Source organism: Aythya marila (assembly GCF_965140915.1).
Source record: "Aythya marila genome assembly, chromosome: 13".
Lineage (NCBI taxonomy): Eukaryota > Metazoa > Chordata > Aves > Anseriformes > Anatidae > Aythya > Aythya marila.
Window position 1 is genome coordinate 20,000,078 of NC_139054.1, and position 16,080 is coordinate 20,016,157.

The 16,080-nt window shown below is 45.8% G+C and overlaps 1 protein-coding gene across 1 annotated transcript in view; it reads right to left on the reverse strand.

The window, feature by feature from the left end:
* The window catches only part of SH2D1A (SH2 domain containing 1A), a 41,655-nt gene extending 25,993 nt beyond the window's left edge, over nt 1-15,662 (reverse strand). Inside the window, exon 1 of the mRNA XM_082770633.1 lies at nt 15,635-15,662. The gene's annotated coding sequence lies outside the window, so the exon portion shown is untranslated. The remainder of the gene's footprint in view (nt 1-15,634) is intronic.
* Nucleotides 15,663-16,080: the final 418 nt, after the last annotated feature.

A 16,080-nucleotide genomic window follows, 5' to 3' on the forward strand; every position in this document is an offset into this window, starting at 1 on the left:
AATTTGGGGCCAGAGAGTTTCCTGGTACATCACATTTTTAGCCCACTCCTTTCTTATTAGTTTTTCCCCCTTGAAAGAGTAAGTTTATCTTACTTCTGTAGGAATGAAGGCATACCCTACACTTGGATAATTTTACAGTAATAACAGTATCACCATAGGTGTGAAACCCCTTCCATTTAAGCATCTGTAATCTGCCTTAATCAAGAAGAAAGTACAGATGCTTGACAAAAGTCTCCATTTTCCTATTTAGTCACAAGGAGGTGAAATTAACTCTTGTGGAGGTAAGATTATGCTCTTTCTTCACACGTGCTTGAAAGTCATTCTTCACTTCCAATGGTAAAGGTATGCAGAGACAAAGCATTTATGGTACCACCATAAAAAAGGTATCACCTTCACTTTGTTCTATACAGTTGGTGCTCGGTTAGTGCAGTATAATCGCTGCTGCCATGATGGGTGGAAATCTAATGACATGAAGCTAGATCACTAATTGTTGACCTCTTGGTTCTCAGTTTCCTTTGGGGCATAAAAAGCTGTTATACTGAAACCTTTTTAAATTACATTCAGTGAAAATTATACAGTAAAACTCATTCAGCAGGCTATTTCTTTCCATAGAAAATACAAAACCACCTAAGCCTAGAACAGCATCAGGAACAATACGATGAACCTTTAGTAGTGCAATCCAGATCAACTGCTCATAGAAAGCACCATTTCTCTGGAAAATGGCACTCACCAATATGCAACATGCATCCACTTTTCACTGCCCAAAGCTAAGATCTGTTTCCTTCCCTTCAGCTCATTTTCCCTTTTAGCATCAGCCCTGATTTTCCTCTGTCTCTTCCCCTCACTGAACATTACCTCCCACGCCTTTGCTGTGCTGTCCTCAGCTTCAGAGAAACAGAAACCTCCAGACAGCTGTAAGAAACAAAGCCAGTCCTCCAGCAATACCTGAGATGATGGCACCAGTGCATGTTTTCCTGATGTTTAGCAATCCTGGCTCTTCCCTGCCATAGACAACACATCCCTTTCCACCACGACACCTTAGAGCAGAGTGGAGGCATGACTGTTTTCTCTACCCCTACCTATTTATCAGAGTAATTTTATGGTCCCTGTCCAAATACTATCTCAGCACTACAAGCAATCAAAGGCTAGCTCAAGCAGAGAAGGGTTTAATATTGCAGGAGAACAAGTAGAAAACTGATATCACTCATGGACAACCGGCCCAGTCTATGCTGGGTGCTTGTCCCTCACTTTCATGAGCATGTTTTGTCTAGTTAGGTAAAACCAAGATCAAAACTGCATCCAGGCCAATGGATAAAGACTGCTATATCACCACTAAATGCAGAAGAAACACACTTTGGGTAAAACAATTCCAAAAAACATGTTGTGAAATAGTTTAAGATCCCTCCATGTGAGATGACACACGTAGTCTTGTATATACATTTCTAAAGAACTTAAAGATCATATACAGATTTCAATCATCCCATAGCACTGTCACTCCATATTTCCAGCACATAGCATGCATTTATACATGTGAGACTGCAGCACTTTCAGTATGCAACAAGTACAAGCTTAGCCTGATTTTACAGCCTGAGTCATGATGCCCATCCAGCAACCCGTGCTGCTTTACATGAAGAACAAGAAATTATTTCAGCTCTCAAGCAAACATAGGATCTTGCTGAACCCATTCATTTGTTTCATTTGTTCACCTTCCCCTAATGCAGTGTTTTTTTGGTCCTTTTTGTGTGCACATCTTTAGTAAAGACAAATTGAAACCCAAATTTTGCCTCAAATACAGAAGATTCATCTGCTCTGGCTGCTAAGAGATGTATGTCTACAACATCCTCTTGATTGTCTAGGCAGAAGATATGGGGAGAAAGGATCTAAGGTTCCAGATGAACTATCAAATGTTGATTAGTGGCCCCATTATTATCCAAAAATTGAATAAAGTCAACAGCCCCACCCTAAACCTGGTTGGATTTTTTTATTTTTTTTCCCTCAAGCAGCAGTTTGGACATAATTTGCGAACTATCATAACCATAATGTTATTTAAATTGTGTTCCTTCTGAATGTAATTTACTGCCAAGGTTTATTGAGCTTACTTTAACACTCTATTGGGAGATAAAATATTAAACTATCATTTTAACTATTTTGTAAAGGTTACATTAGTACATTTTATTTCTTTATTACTTTATTGAATGTCAAGGTGCAGAGCACTTAGCACATCCTGACGGTGACTAGGAGATATAAAGGTCACGTCCCATACATGTGCTTCAAAGGTTCAACTTCTATTTTAACCAGAAAACTGCTCACCAATTAATGCCTACAACAAGTTAATAAAGTAGGGGTCATCTGCACCCAGAGCACTGGCAATGGTACAGTAAGTTTTGACACAGGGAATTCTGCGAGCCCTCAGGACTCTCCCATTTTGATGTTAGCTGAATTTGCCACCTGCACACAGAGCTCACCCCTGCCCACATGGAGCCAGGAATATTGTGGCTGCACTGGGTGTGCGGGTGGCTCCCTCTGCTCTCTAGAGCCCCAGCACGTTTCTGGGGGCCAGAGCAACTATAAATATTATTATGCAAAATAACTATTAACAATAATAAAATACATGACTGATGATTAACATAACAGGTGAAAATGGTAATAAATTTGCTTTGAAGAATGTGTCTGCGCTAGGCTTGCCCCGAGCACCCACACACGTCTTTTCTTTGTCATTACCGTATCTTAACATAATATTTTTAAAATGAAATTAAAATATACATCATCAGTTGAAAATATTTTTTGTCTGCTTCAAAAGACTGAATTTGTCATAGCAGGGTTTAAATTGAATTATGAAATGAAGTATTTGGTTAACAGGGCCCTTGACTTTTATTACAGATGAGTCTATCACTGCTATTGTAGTTTTAATCTTCTCAGGTTTCTTTTAGAAGCAGACCTGAAGTTTTTAGTACTTGGGGGTGTTTAAAATTCAGGATGTGAGTAAAAGCAGGGCAGGGTGACGAAGTATCATGGGGTGCCCTGCACCAGTGACCCCTTTGGGGCTGCTGTTTTTCACTAGCGAGGCTCTAGCACACACTGTGAGTGCTATTCCCTCTGAGCCACTCACCACTCCAGCAAGAGGCACTGCATGGTCTGACGTGAGGCTTCAGCTGAAGAAAGAACTCATCTGCGATAGCTGTAGAGCAAGTCTTCTGCTGGAAGGAAGACCACACATAGTCAATGTGGGCAGGAGAACCCCACCTGGCTCCTTTCCTTCGATGTTGCTGCCCTCCCTCCACACTGAGTCCCAAAACTAGAGGCTCCACACTGCCATGGGAGGCCGAGGCACCAACCTACACACAGATGGCCTCACACAGGCACCTGAGAGCAGAGGGACCATCACCACCAGCAGGTCACTGTTTGCTGCATGCAACACGGCATGCCTGCAGCACCTCAAACAGCCGGAACAATGACCTGCCCACGGTGACCAGCCAAACCCCAACTATGTAGAGCTCCCCGAGCCCCGGTTTTAAAACAAACTATCAAAAAAAGATTTTCATGATAGAGATCATGAAGTGGGGCCCCAAGGAACTGCTCGGTAGGACGAGGTTTTTGGTCATTTCTCCCCTTGCACTGTCACCATGGGTACAATGGAGAGCAGAAATGAGAAACCTAGGGAATTTTGCACAAAATTCTGCTGAGTAAAACTCAGTGAGACGTAAAAAACCCAAGACCACAGGGCCAGATGACATTTTGGCTATGTGCTGTGACCACCCATGCACTCCTCTCAGTGCATGCCACCCACAGTAGCAGCTTGCACACCTTGCTCTTCTGTGGTGTGGTTTATATAGGTTTGCTTTTAATTCTGGTGCTATGAGGTTTGACACAAATGTGGAGATGTTCAACCGAAAAAACAGAGTTCTGCACGTCCACATGACAGCGTGCAGAGCTTGGCCCCATGAAAACCAGGGTGTTGCAACCTTTTAGCACTTTGGGTGGAAGAGAACATGTGAACACCTCCAAACACACCCAGCATAAACCAACTACAGCAGCTAAACCAATGCAGGGCTATTCTGGACATATGCAGCATGGCTTCGCTGGAGCAGGGAGGGAGTATATGGTTCAGTATTTCCAATGATGCTTTTTTCCTTCCATTTTCTTTCTATATCTGGCTTATCTTTCTACTTTTCCTTCCTAATCTTCCATGAAAGTTTTCTAGTCTCTGGACATCTGTGCACCTTCCACAATACACTGGCTTGCCTCTCTTTAATGTGCTTAAACTTATGGTGCTTGTTCTCCATTTGAAATTTGGAACAACTCAAGATAAATTTCAGACAGAAGATTTTCTTGTTGAATTTCAAATATATAGAAGCCAGTCCAGTGTAATGCACAGGTCCCTAGAAATGCATGAGCCAAGAAGCTAAAATTCAGTTGGTGTTTTTTCTCCTGTACAATTTGCTTTTTATTATGACAATGCAAAACACTGGAAGTAAAAACAAAGAAGAAAAATTAGAATCTAGTTAGCAAGGGGAATATAATCTAATACAAGCCACTTCTATACTTCCATATGCTTCTTAGTGAATCAATTCTGGCAGGAAAAAAGATTGCTGGAGCCTCAGGCACTTAATAACAGTGTGTAGCATAACCCATATTTCCCTTTAGATGTCACTCTAAAAAGTTGTATGTACAAACGTACAATCTTTAGTGCTAATGTAATAAGTGCAGAGGGTGATGCTGTCAAAATGAGGAATTGGAATTTTAGCAGGCTGTGCTGCCTGGCCAGGGGTGAGGCCAGCCTCCCATCACTGTGTTCAGGCTGAGGGCAGCGCTGGACCCCACCACCAGCAGCTGCGTGAGGCAGGGTTAGGAAAGGGTGGGTTAGCTACTCATACAAGACAGAGGTGTGCAAACTGCAACTGCTGCCGACAGAGCTAGTGCAGTCTGGAGACAAAAGGAGAAGTAGCATTAATAAATTGCAGGTCGTGGGGCTCCCTCCTGGTTAACAGAGATGATGCAGGTGCCCCATAGCACAAATAGCAGCTGTCTGAAAAAATATATATATATATTGAGATTTGGTCCCATCTTCAAGCTGTATTACAGTGCACATACCCACCTGCCCCTTTTGACTTTTCTTTGGCCCCCACCCACAGGAGATTAGGATCCTACAGGTTTTGTTATCCCCCCCGTAATGCTGCTGTCCCTCCCCACCTGCAGTTGCTTCCTGAGTGCCCTCCAGAGCAGCCTTATTGGTATGTATAGGTGATAATCAGCAGTGAAATACTTTAGGATTCATTTTAGTGAAGGATGTAAGGCTTGAATTGTATTATATTGTCTGGTAATTAATACTAAGAAGGGATCCAGCATAGTGTAACAATAGCTATAAAATTGCTTCATCTACATGGGATGCAGAGAGAATAAATGATACCATATGAGCATTATTATTATTTTTAACTTTTGCTCTGTTAAATCCTGTAACATCCTTCACAAACTTAATTCCTTTCAGAACGACTTAGCAGAAAATAGAACCAAACCTCAAAGCAGGACATCAGATCCCATCAGCACGAGCCAGGGTCAGACAGTTCAGGTTTTGTGTCCCAACCCCTCCTCTGTTACCTGCTTACGCGAGAGATGCTCCCCATGCTGTGCCTGCTGCTGGATACCTTCTCTGTGCAAAGGAGAACAGATCAAAGACCTACTGCACAGTAACATAGCAACTTGACATGCTGGGGGGGGCACGTTTAAAGACTAATTTCTTAACAGTTGAAGTGAGGGAATCTTAATAATGGCGGGGATGGCAAAGGAGCATGGCACAGCCACAAATCTCATGAGCTCTCATAAACACCCACCACAGCCACTGCTTCGTGTCCTTTGATGCCGAGCCAGTTTATGCAATTAATAATGCATCCCAGCCCCATCAACAGAGCGGTCTGTCCTTGCCCCCAGGTACTAATCATGTGTCAAGGCAATTAATTGCAGCAACGTACTATATGAGGAAGGCTGTCCTTAATGCAAAACATGGTGATTTTCTGAAGAGCCCTGGGCAGTGATCATCCAAAGACCATCTCTCACAGGAATGCTGCTCTTTCTTCATGAGGGGAACATGGCCAGCACTAGCCTTCACAAACCTTCACCCTGGACTGAGCACCCTCCACCTCCTGCTCCTCAGCAAAGGTTATGGTTTTCCACTTTGATTGGATCACAAGCCTCTGAATTTAAAAGATAATTACCACAAAGAACTTTTAAGAAGCTTTTTTTTTTTTTTTTTTTTTTTTTTCTCCCACGCACTTTGCTAGCTCACAAGCAGCAGTTTCCTCATGAAAGCTTGGTCCTGCACCGGGGAGGGCTCACCATTGATTTTCACAGAGCAGTGATCAGATCTTCCATTAGTCACTGTCTCACTCAGCACGTAACTGAGGACAGTATGAGGAGAGAGAGCAAGGAGCCTGAGGACAGGGGCTTTGGACATGAAAATGAGTCGATACATCACGATGCATCTTCTTTTACTTGGCTTCCTCTTCCTCTTCTTTCTCAAGATGAAGTCAGGCCGGGTGTACCCTGAGAGGGCAGGCCCTGCAGCGAGCCCTAATCGCCCCGTGACAGGGCACAGCCTGCCCACCAGGCGTCCCCAGCACCCACAGCCAAGATCCGTGCTCCTGGGAGGGGCAGCAAGGTTGGCAGTGGAGTCACGGCCTCGCCTCATGTTGTGATATTCCGCTTTGAGTCATCAACCCCAGTTGTCGTCATCGATAGCGAGTGGTGCTGGGGCCCACATTAGCACCGCACTGCCCGTGAGTGGCCTGGCAGGCAGGAGGGGAGCCTGGCAGGCAGGAGGGCTGCTCTCCCTGCTGCACTGAGGCCTCGTGAGCCCTCACATACAGCCTGCAGCGAGAAAATCCCTGACAGCACCGCAGCGATGGATCTGGCCTCACACATGGCACTGTGACCTGGCAGGGAGGCACAACAACCCTTCCCTGTGCTTCCACACCACTCCTTGGCTCATTCCCACCTGTGAGGGAACAGCCACTTCTTCCAGGACATGTATTGTGCTGCTTTCCTCCCCGTCCCGCTGTGCCACCATCCCCACCTCACTGCTCTTCCACATGCAGATGGTTCTCAGCATGGCAGAGCTCAGGAAGAATTCCCCTGAGAGGCTGAAATGTCATTTTTCAGGATCTGACAATAAAATTCCAGCTTCACCCTTTCAGTTAAGCTTTCACCCTGTGCATCAGAGAAATGAGTCATCTTCCCCATTTCCCTTCTTAGTACCTTGTCTTAATCTTCCATTTTTCACTATCACCTGAAATAAATGCTCCTAAATCTCTAATATTACTTTGGGGGTGGGGAATAAAAAATAAATCACAGTTATAATGAGAAGCTTCCAAAGCCTCTAACCCTGAAATACACTCCTATAGCAACATGTTGGGATCTCCACACTCAGTATTAAAATGATAATTTTTCAATGCACCCTCAGTTTAACAGATACACACAGCTCTTCATTTTCACCTGCAAATGACTCCAAATATTAACTGAGACACAAATCTCAATCAAGCACGTCTGTCATTGTTATTAAAACCTGGCTGTAAAGCAATTTCACAGAATGGGAGAGGACCATGATATCCCCATCACAGCTTAAAAGCCTTCCTGATTGCACCAGATTTACATAATTCTATTGAGAAGTTTGGATTAAAAATTTGAAAAAAATCATATTTGCCCACAGGGTTGGGAAATGAGCAAAGCATCACCCTTGGAGGAGGTTAATCATTTGAATTGGGTTTTGAACATGCAAAAGTGCCTTCCTCCCATGCAGTAATGTCTATGGGCATCCACAGACCCAGTGACTGTAGGGGACCATTTGTATATTTGTATCTTCTAACAAACAGAAGTTAAAAGCAAGTTGGGAAGGCTGAAATAGAGATGCTGGTATTTCAGTCTGTGACCCGGGCTCTGAAACTCAGTGGGCCAAATGCAGCCCCTAGCTCTCCTGAGGAAATGCACCATGATCCAGGCACTTCTCCCTGCCTGGAAATCTCCCAGGGCACCTTTAGGCATTCAAACACACGATCTCAGTGGCAGTTTTAAATACACATCCATCAATCCAGGCTGCCATGTCCAACCATTTTCAAATTCGGACACACCCTCCAACCCTAATTACAATTTTGAAGTATTTTCTGAAAATTTAACTGAGAAATCTTGTCATTTTAAATAAAATCTGAAATTCTTATTCCTAAGAAAACATGAAATGATGGAAGAATTGCCATCTCAGCAGTCCTGGCTCTGGCATGAGAGCTGATGCTTATTTTACCAGGGAACCAGTAGGTGTGCAAACATAAGCACCGAAGAGCCGACACAGTGGCAGGAGCAAAACTCCCCTTTGTCTGCACAAACCTGCCCTGCTGTTGGCTGCAGACCTGGTCTGTTTTTTTGAGGCTATGGAGATTATAACCAGCACATCAGTGTGAGGTGTTAAAAGCAGTGAGGAAGCAGCCAAAATAAGCTGGGTGGAGAAGCCCTCTGTCCTTCCCCAAAGAAAAAGAAAACTGGGGCATGATTTACAGTGAGAGTCTCTCCACACTGGCAAACTGAATATTTTACTTCAAAAATACCTTCCTAAACTCTATACTAAGCCTGTGCTTGCAGAATAGCCAGCCTTGATTTGGCTGAATCAATGCAACTGAAAGTAAGGCAGAGACTTTCTCACAGCTGTCCACGTGTTGCAAGGGACAGCTCAATCATGCCATTTTCAGAGAGAGACACAGTAATTTGTGTTGGTGTGCAGCATGTTCACAGAAAGCCAAGGCTGCATCCCCCTGCTCAGAGCTGCTGCTGGTTGCTCTTTGCTTGTGCATTCTTGAATCCCAGATGAAAAAGGGGTGCCACTTCATTTCCTCTTTTTCCAGGATCCTGATTCTGCAAGGCTAAAGCCAAGCTCTCTTGGACTCTGATACTAAAAAAAGTATTAATTATTTTGCTGAATCAGGCCTTCTTAAAACAAGAGGAGGAAGACATTCAAGCTCCCTAATCCGGCAGCACAGCGGGGAACTGCTCATCTCTGCATGATTGTGTAATTGCTTTTTGAAGAGAAGCAAGTTTTTCTGTCCACATAGTGCTGATAAACCTCAGCAGTCACTCTGGTCTCCCAGCCCAGCTTTCAAGATTATTTGTTATGGATAAAAGGAAAGATGCTTCCATGTCCATAGCTGACAAGCTTTGCTGCAGGACATGCATTTATTTTCCATGCTGTTGGTCTGTTCATCCCTGTATCAGGCTAATTCATCAGATTAATAAAGGACGATTTAGCTTCCTGCAGGGCGTTATTGATCTCACAGGGAATGTAGTGGCTGTTTGCGATGCCACCTTTTCCCCAAGGAAAGGGGATGGTTTTAAAATATTTCTGATACTTGAAAGCAGCAGCAGGCTCTCACCGAGCAACCACAGAAGAGGAAAAGTCTGGGGCAGAGGGGCACAGCCCCTTAGTGTCTGTGATTTGCCCTGCTCCCAGCACTGCCTTCCCTGCAAGGCTGAAGCACATTCAGCAGTGGACATGTTCCAGGAATGTTCACATCACGTTTTCACTGTGTCTCTTTCCTAACGTGGCAATTACCCTCTTTATCCAGACAAAATTATTCCTATACCTTTAGGCTACAGCATTGGATGAAGAGTTTTAATTCTCCATAATCTCTCAGCTGTTCCCTTGATCCCTGCTTGTCTGGGCAGAAATCCCTGCCATGCAAACCAGCCTGCTGCTGCTTTCCAGGATGAGGGACTTGATGTTTGACCTTATTAAAAAACAAACGTTTTTTATTTGTGCCAAGATGCAACCCCTTGATGCTCAGCCTCAGTGACTTACTACCTCATTCTCCACCTTTCTTCTGGCTTAATGACATCTATGAACATTCCATTTTCTCCCCCAAACCACCAACAGACGTGTTAAATCATGAAAGAGAAAGGCCTGAGCCCCCAGGACCAGGAGGAAACAAGTTCTCCTGCTCCCTTGTTTGCAGCTGTGTTGTGAGGATTGTAAGCCAGCCACCTTGAAATCTGCTCAGCCCATACTGTATTAATTTCATATAATTCTAAATCCTTAATCAATACCTTGGAAGAACCAAATATCTCTGTAAATTACAACAACATTATTACCTTTAGCAGTCTAATTTGCAAGCTCATTAAAAAGATATAAAGCTGTTTTCTGTAACCCTACAGTGATGGAATAACTCTCCATCCTTCATTAGCCATACCCTGGCACATGCTGCCGCACATTTGTCTAACAGTGGTGTCAAGCTGGGCTGTCCCCAGCAGATTTCCAGATCCCAGCACAGCAGCAGTGTGCTTTCCTCCCCGCCCAGCCATGACCCGAGCACCACTGACAATCAGCAGGAATGGTTTGGGGAGCAGCTGCACCAGTCCTGGTGCTGGTGCCCCATACAGGGGGCAGTGGTGGCCACACTGTGCCATGCCATATGCCTGAAGTCACTGTGGGAATCTCCGTCCCATGGTATGACTACGGCCAAAACACATTTCCCCAAACATGACACATCTATGGCGTATTTCTACATTAACAACAGCTTTTCTGCAGTGCTTAGCTGGTAATTGCCAAAAATGCCTTTTCTGTCCAATACATTCTGAAAAGCACCGAGCTCTGCTTGCATCCTTTTCCTGACTATAAGAAACAAAAACTTGGTTTCTCAAATATGGGAGAGTTTGCCATATGGAGACGTTCAAGAGGAGAGCTAGGTGGATTTCTGCCAGCAGCAGTCTCTGCAGGCCGGCAAGCTGGATCCAGCCCACACCTGATGGCTGCCTCCATCCCCATTCAGACTCATTTCTCATCAGCAGCCTGTTACTCCAGAGTTTCCAGTCCTACCTCATAAGGCTGTATTTATTTATCCATCTTTTAGCAGAACAGACGAAACAGAGCTATGCCAAATTCTAGTTCATAAAGCCTAGGAAGGAGATTGGATGTGCCTAGATTACAAAGGAAAATAACTGTGGAGAACTTATTTTGGAAAGGAGAGAAGTGTTTTAAAAGTGCTGTGCTGACAAGGCAGACCTTGTATGTCATCTTCCTGTAAGTGGTTTATGATTGTTCTCACAAATGCTAAATGATATGCAAATTATCTGCCACATCTTCCTGTTTCGAGCTCCATCCATCTTCTTCCTCATCTTCTTTTCCCCTTCCTCAGGAGTCTACCAGAAGCTGATGAGAAGTGTTTGTCCACCCCTGATACCAGGGATGGAGAGAGTGGAAAAGGAAAATACTCAGGCTTCCTCCCAGCACTGCACGAGTGGCTCTGTGGGGAGTGGCTGCTGCTCCTAATTAAACAGCGCGGATCCATTCTGCTCATCAGCCTGGTGGCAGTAAGCCCTTCTCCCGCCTCAGGTGCTGGAATTAATGCTGCTGAGAGACAACATAAATTGCAGCTTGAAAACAGCAGATGAGGTGCATGCTTGCTGCCATTAAAAGGCTGTAAAATTGGTTAAGGATGGAAAAAGAAAAAAACACCATAAAAGATCTGTATATGGCTGTAAAAGGCTGAATGCCACTGGCAGAGACAGTCTAAATTTGGTTAATTATTATTATTACACAAATAGCCTGTTACATGACAGCAAAGTGAATGCATATACATGTATATATTTACATGCATATATCTATATTTTTAGGTCTGAGAGCTACAATAACATTAAGTAACAGCAATTTTTCTGAAATTCTTCAAGTTCAGGCTGCACAGAAACAGTGAATAGCCACTGGAAGAAAATGAGTGAGGAACTCTGACACAGAGGCTGGGGCCCAGCCTGCCTTTCCTCCAGGCCAGCCTGAACCCCCCAGCTGTGGCCATTCCCTCCTGACCTCATGAGCCTTCCTTCCCACCTCACCAGCCCTCCTACTCCTCAGGCAGGATGGGGGCACTGCGTGCAGGTGTCTCCCAGCTGGAGAAGACAAAAGCATGTTGTGGTGGGCCAGCCTCCTCCATCTTTCCAGCACAAGCTGTATCCTTCACTTTATTTTACCGATCTGTCTGGGAGATGAATGATTTTTGACTTTTTATCCCCACCTTTTTTCCTCTCCAAACTAAAGAGCAGCCCTGCATGCAGGAAATGCAGCCCAAAGGAGCACAGCCTGTTTTTTCTGCTCACCTGTTGTGGGAGGGAGCGAGCAGTACATGACTGTGCAGAGGGAGGATGCAGGTCTGGAGCAAGGCACAGAAGCTGCCAGCTCCTCCTGCTGTTACAGAGAAGCAGAAGAATGATCCTGACCCCTTGTCTCAGTGTCGGGGACCCGCTCGCACAGTGGCCGTACCACTAGCTTCTCCCCTGGGGCAGCCTGTTCCAAGATGCCCTCCGGACACAAAATGAATGGCACCAGTGGCATGTGCTGAAAAGCTGAAAGCAAGGAGGAAGGCTTGGAGAAACACTGCAGGAAAAAAATCAGGGAAAGCACAGGGGAAAGACCAGGAAAAACAGGCTTTGAGGGAGAGAAACCAGCCCAAGCAGTCCCAGGACAGCACCCAACCACTGTGCACCACTGTAGCATGGAGTAAGTGATCCTCACGGGGAGCTTTGTTCAAAAACATTAGCCTCACATGAAGATATTTCTCTGTGTGAATTATGAAGTGTTATTTCATGTTTAATTGCATTGATTTGCACTGAAAGTTTTAAACATCTGCCTAATAATTATCTTAAACTAATTTGTCATCCAGAACACAATAAACCATTATTTGTCAGCTCACGAGGAGCTAACTCTCCCATGTCAGAGGAACTGTAAGAAAACAAAACAGAAACACCTGAAATGCTGGAGTGTGCATCTAGGTTGTTGCATTTGGACAGGGGCAAAACAACCAGCACAGGTAGCCATAGCACTGAGACCTGAGCGAGTGATGGTGCTCAGTTACCCAGCACCACCAGCAGGGCTCCAGCCTGGTCCAGCATGGCAGCTCCAGCCCCCAGCCCCTGCCACAGCAGCAGGGAGGAAGCCACGCAGAGCTACAGCACAATGCATGCATTTGAAATTCCTTTGACAGCAGCGCAACATAGTGCATTTTATCTTTTGTGAGATCTTGCAGCAATCGAGAGCTCTACAGCTCCATCCCGGGGAGCAGATGTTATGCAGTTCTCAGTTTGCAGCATCGTGCCAAATTTTACTGCCACTGCAAAGCCTCCCTCTGGCCCTGGCCCTGCAGCCAGTTCCAGCTTAATGGTCTCTATTTTGCAGAAAGTGATTGTGAAACGCAGACAGCATTTTTTAGGGGCAGGACAAAAGGGTGCTGTGCCTCAGAGTGCTGCTGGTGGGGTGTCCCTGGGGTATCCTCACCAGGACATGTTGTCACTGGGGCTGCCCCAGGAGAGCCCCGTTGCCCTGCACTCCAGCAGCCCCTTCTTGGCCAGGAACAGGGCACACACTGAGGTGACTTCCCTGCAGTGGCATTTCCCTCCCTGCCTGGAGGCTCTTTGCTCTAAACCCCTCGCTGCTGCTGGGTTTGGACTTCACAGAGCCCTTGCGCTGCCCAGAAGGATGCAGGGCTGGCCTGCTGCAAGCAACTGCCGTGCAATGTGCAATGGGTTGGGAAAGCCATGCAGAAGAAATGTCCTCCATGAGGTTTGGGTCTCCCATCCTCCCCACTGCACCTGCCTCAGCCTGCAGCCCTCCTTAGGCACCATCACGTAACTTACAGGAGGTGTCAGCTGCAAGCCACAGCCAAAGAGAAGGTTTATTTAAGATACCCTGTGGATTTTTGTACACGATCCTGATGGATTATCCCTATCTGTGAATTTACAGATACAGCAGGAGCGCGGCCAACAATTTGGATTAATTTAGATTAAACCCAGGCTGGGTTGTTTTTTCTCCCTAAGGAAATCTCAGTCTTAGGTCTACAGTTTTTTTTTCTAAAAGAAAGATGTCGACAAAAACAACTTCCATGCTTTCCAGCAGGCACCTAAAGTGCTTTTTCCATCAATCACCTTTGATATATGGAGGCAGAAGTGTGAGTTACTTCATTAAGAGCACTCACACATAGCTGGGTACATTTACATATTAATCAGACAGCTGAGCTGCTGATCTTCCCCTCTCACGCGCATCTGCAGTCAGAGCAGGAGTGCTGTGAAACACTCTGTGTCCTGCTACATGCTCCAGCCCCACAATGGGTGCTGTCGGCAGGGAGCGGTTCATGCTCAGCACTCCTGTGGAGCCCAGCACTGCTCGTTCCATGACTGTCACATCACAACGGCACCGAAACCAGGGGTGGTAACCCCCAGAGCATCGGTCAGGGTGAAAGGGGCTGAAGCAGTGGTCCCCACATTTGGGTTCTCATCTGTTGCTGCCTGTGGAGTAAAGGGGCAGAGAGGTCAGCTTCCAGAGGCCTGGCTTGGACTGAGGGATGTGCCCAGGGTGACATTGTGCAGCACTCCTTTGGTTCAGGACCATCTATTCTTCGCTTCATTTTCAAATATTAGCTTTAAGGTTGGTTTCCTACTTTTAGCATTTGCCTCTCCCAAGAGCATGGAAAGAGAAACACCACCACAAGTGCAGTGGGGCAAAACCCCTTTGACACCAGACCTTGGAGTGATGGTCACACTCATCAAGGTGAGTGCAGGGTAAGGACACCTCTTCTCCTTCCAGAATAGCAGTGTGGGGCATTACTGCAAGGAGGAACTGGTTAAACCAGAGAAAGGCCCCCATGCATGTGGTCTTACCATGGCCTGCCTGGGAGGCAGAAATTCAGACCCACCAGGAAGAGCCTTGAGCGCAGGGACAGGTTCACATGCCCCAAACCCTTACTCACACCACAATTTAGCCTCTCCATGCGCACAGACACAAGTCAGATTTCTTTCCCAATATGTTCCCATGAGCAGTGCTGTGCATGTTTTCTCCCCCAGCATTTAAAGGCATGAAATAATTATTAAAATATTCATCTAGATACTAAAATAATTAAAAATTAAAAAAATCAGCAACTACCAGCTTTGACTGAAGATGAACAGGTGTTTGGGCTTCCAAAGAGATGCTTCTTTGGCGTAAGGACATGATTGAACTGATAATCTTTATAAGACTGCTCCTCTGCTTTTTACTTGAATTAGAGGATACACTTCTAAAATCCCATCCTTGGGTGGGTTCTGGGCCCTTTTGAAAACCTGGTATAAAAGCACAAGACAGCTCTGAGTGACGAAACACAGTAATTGCTCACAAATTGCCATTGCTATAGCCTGCTGCTTTGAACATAGTTTGAAACAGAATTGCAAACGTATATATACGTACATATATACATATATATACACACATATATATATTTTAAATGAGTGACCCAGCTCAGACCTCTTCAGTTTGATCTCAGAGATACAACAGGTTTATTGCAACAGAAAAGCATCATTTATGCAAGCACCTGAGAAGGATGGAGTACTCTGTACTGAGCAGGAAATAAGAAGGAAATGCTTTTCCCCCAAAAAGGATGATGAGGCCCTGCCAGTCCCACAACAACATGGCCTCCTCAGCTGTCCATGGCCCTAGCCCACCTGCCCACATTTGCCTGCTGCTGGCAGGATCAGGGCCTTCAGCCACCACCATGCCGACACCGAGGTCCCTGCAGAGCCAGCATTTTGTGGTGGGACAGCTTCCAAAAGCTGCATTTGATCAGCCGTGACGAGCACAGACCCGCACAGGTCCCACCTGCAGCTCCCACTGCCTCACAGCGCAGGTGTCCATGGAGTTTTGCCACTTCCTCCTCCTCGCCACATCAGGTTCTCCACCCGGCACTGCAGCTTCCTCCAAAGCCCAGAATATAAGCGGCATCAGCAGCTTCCGCCTCAGTCGTTTCTCTCCGCTTGCTGGCGGGTTCATTTTTCTTACAGCTTCTTGTCCCGGGACCTGTGCAGCTCCACCCCATGGCCAGACAAACACCTTGACTGTCACTGACACATCCCCCTTGTCTCCCTCTGCTTCATGGTGTTATTTTCTAACCCGTACCTTACTGCCTCCCCCTGCTTGGCTCCCAACCCTCCTTTTCTCCACTTCCAGCTCCCCCCAGAGACCCTGCAGAAGACCCCAGCCCACACCAGAACTTCATACACACAGCCGAGGCCACAGCTCACCCTGCAGTCCCGCACTTCACACCA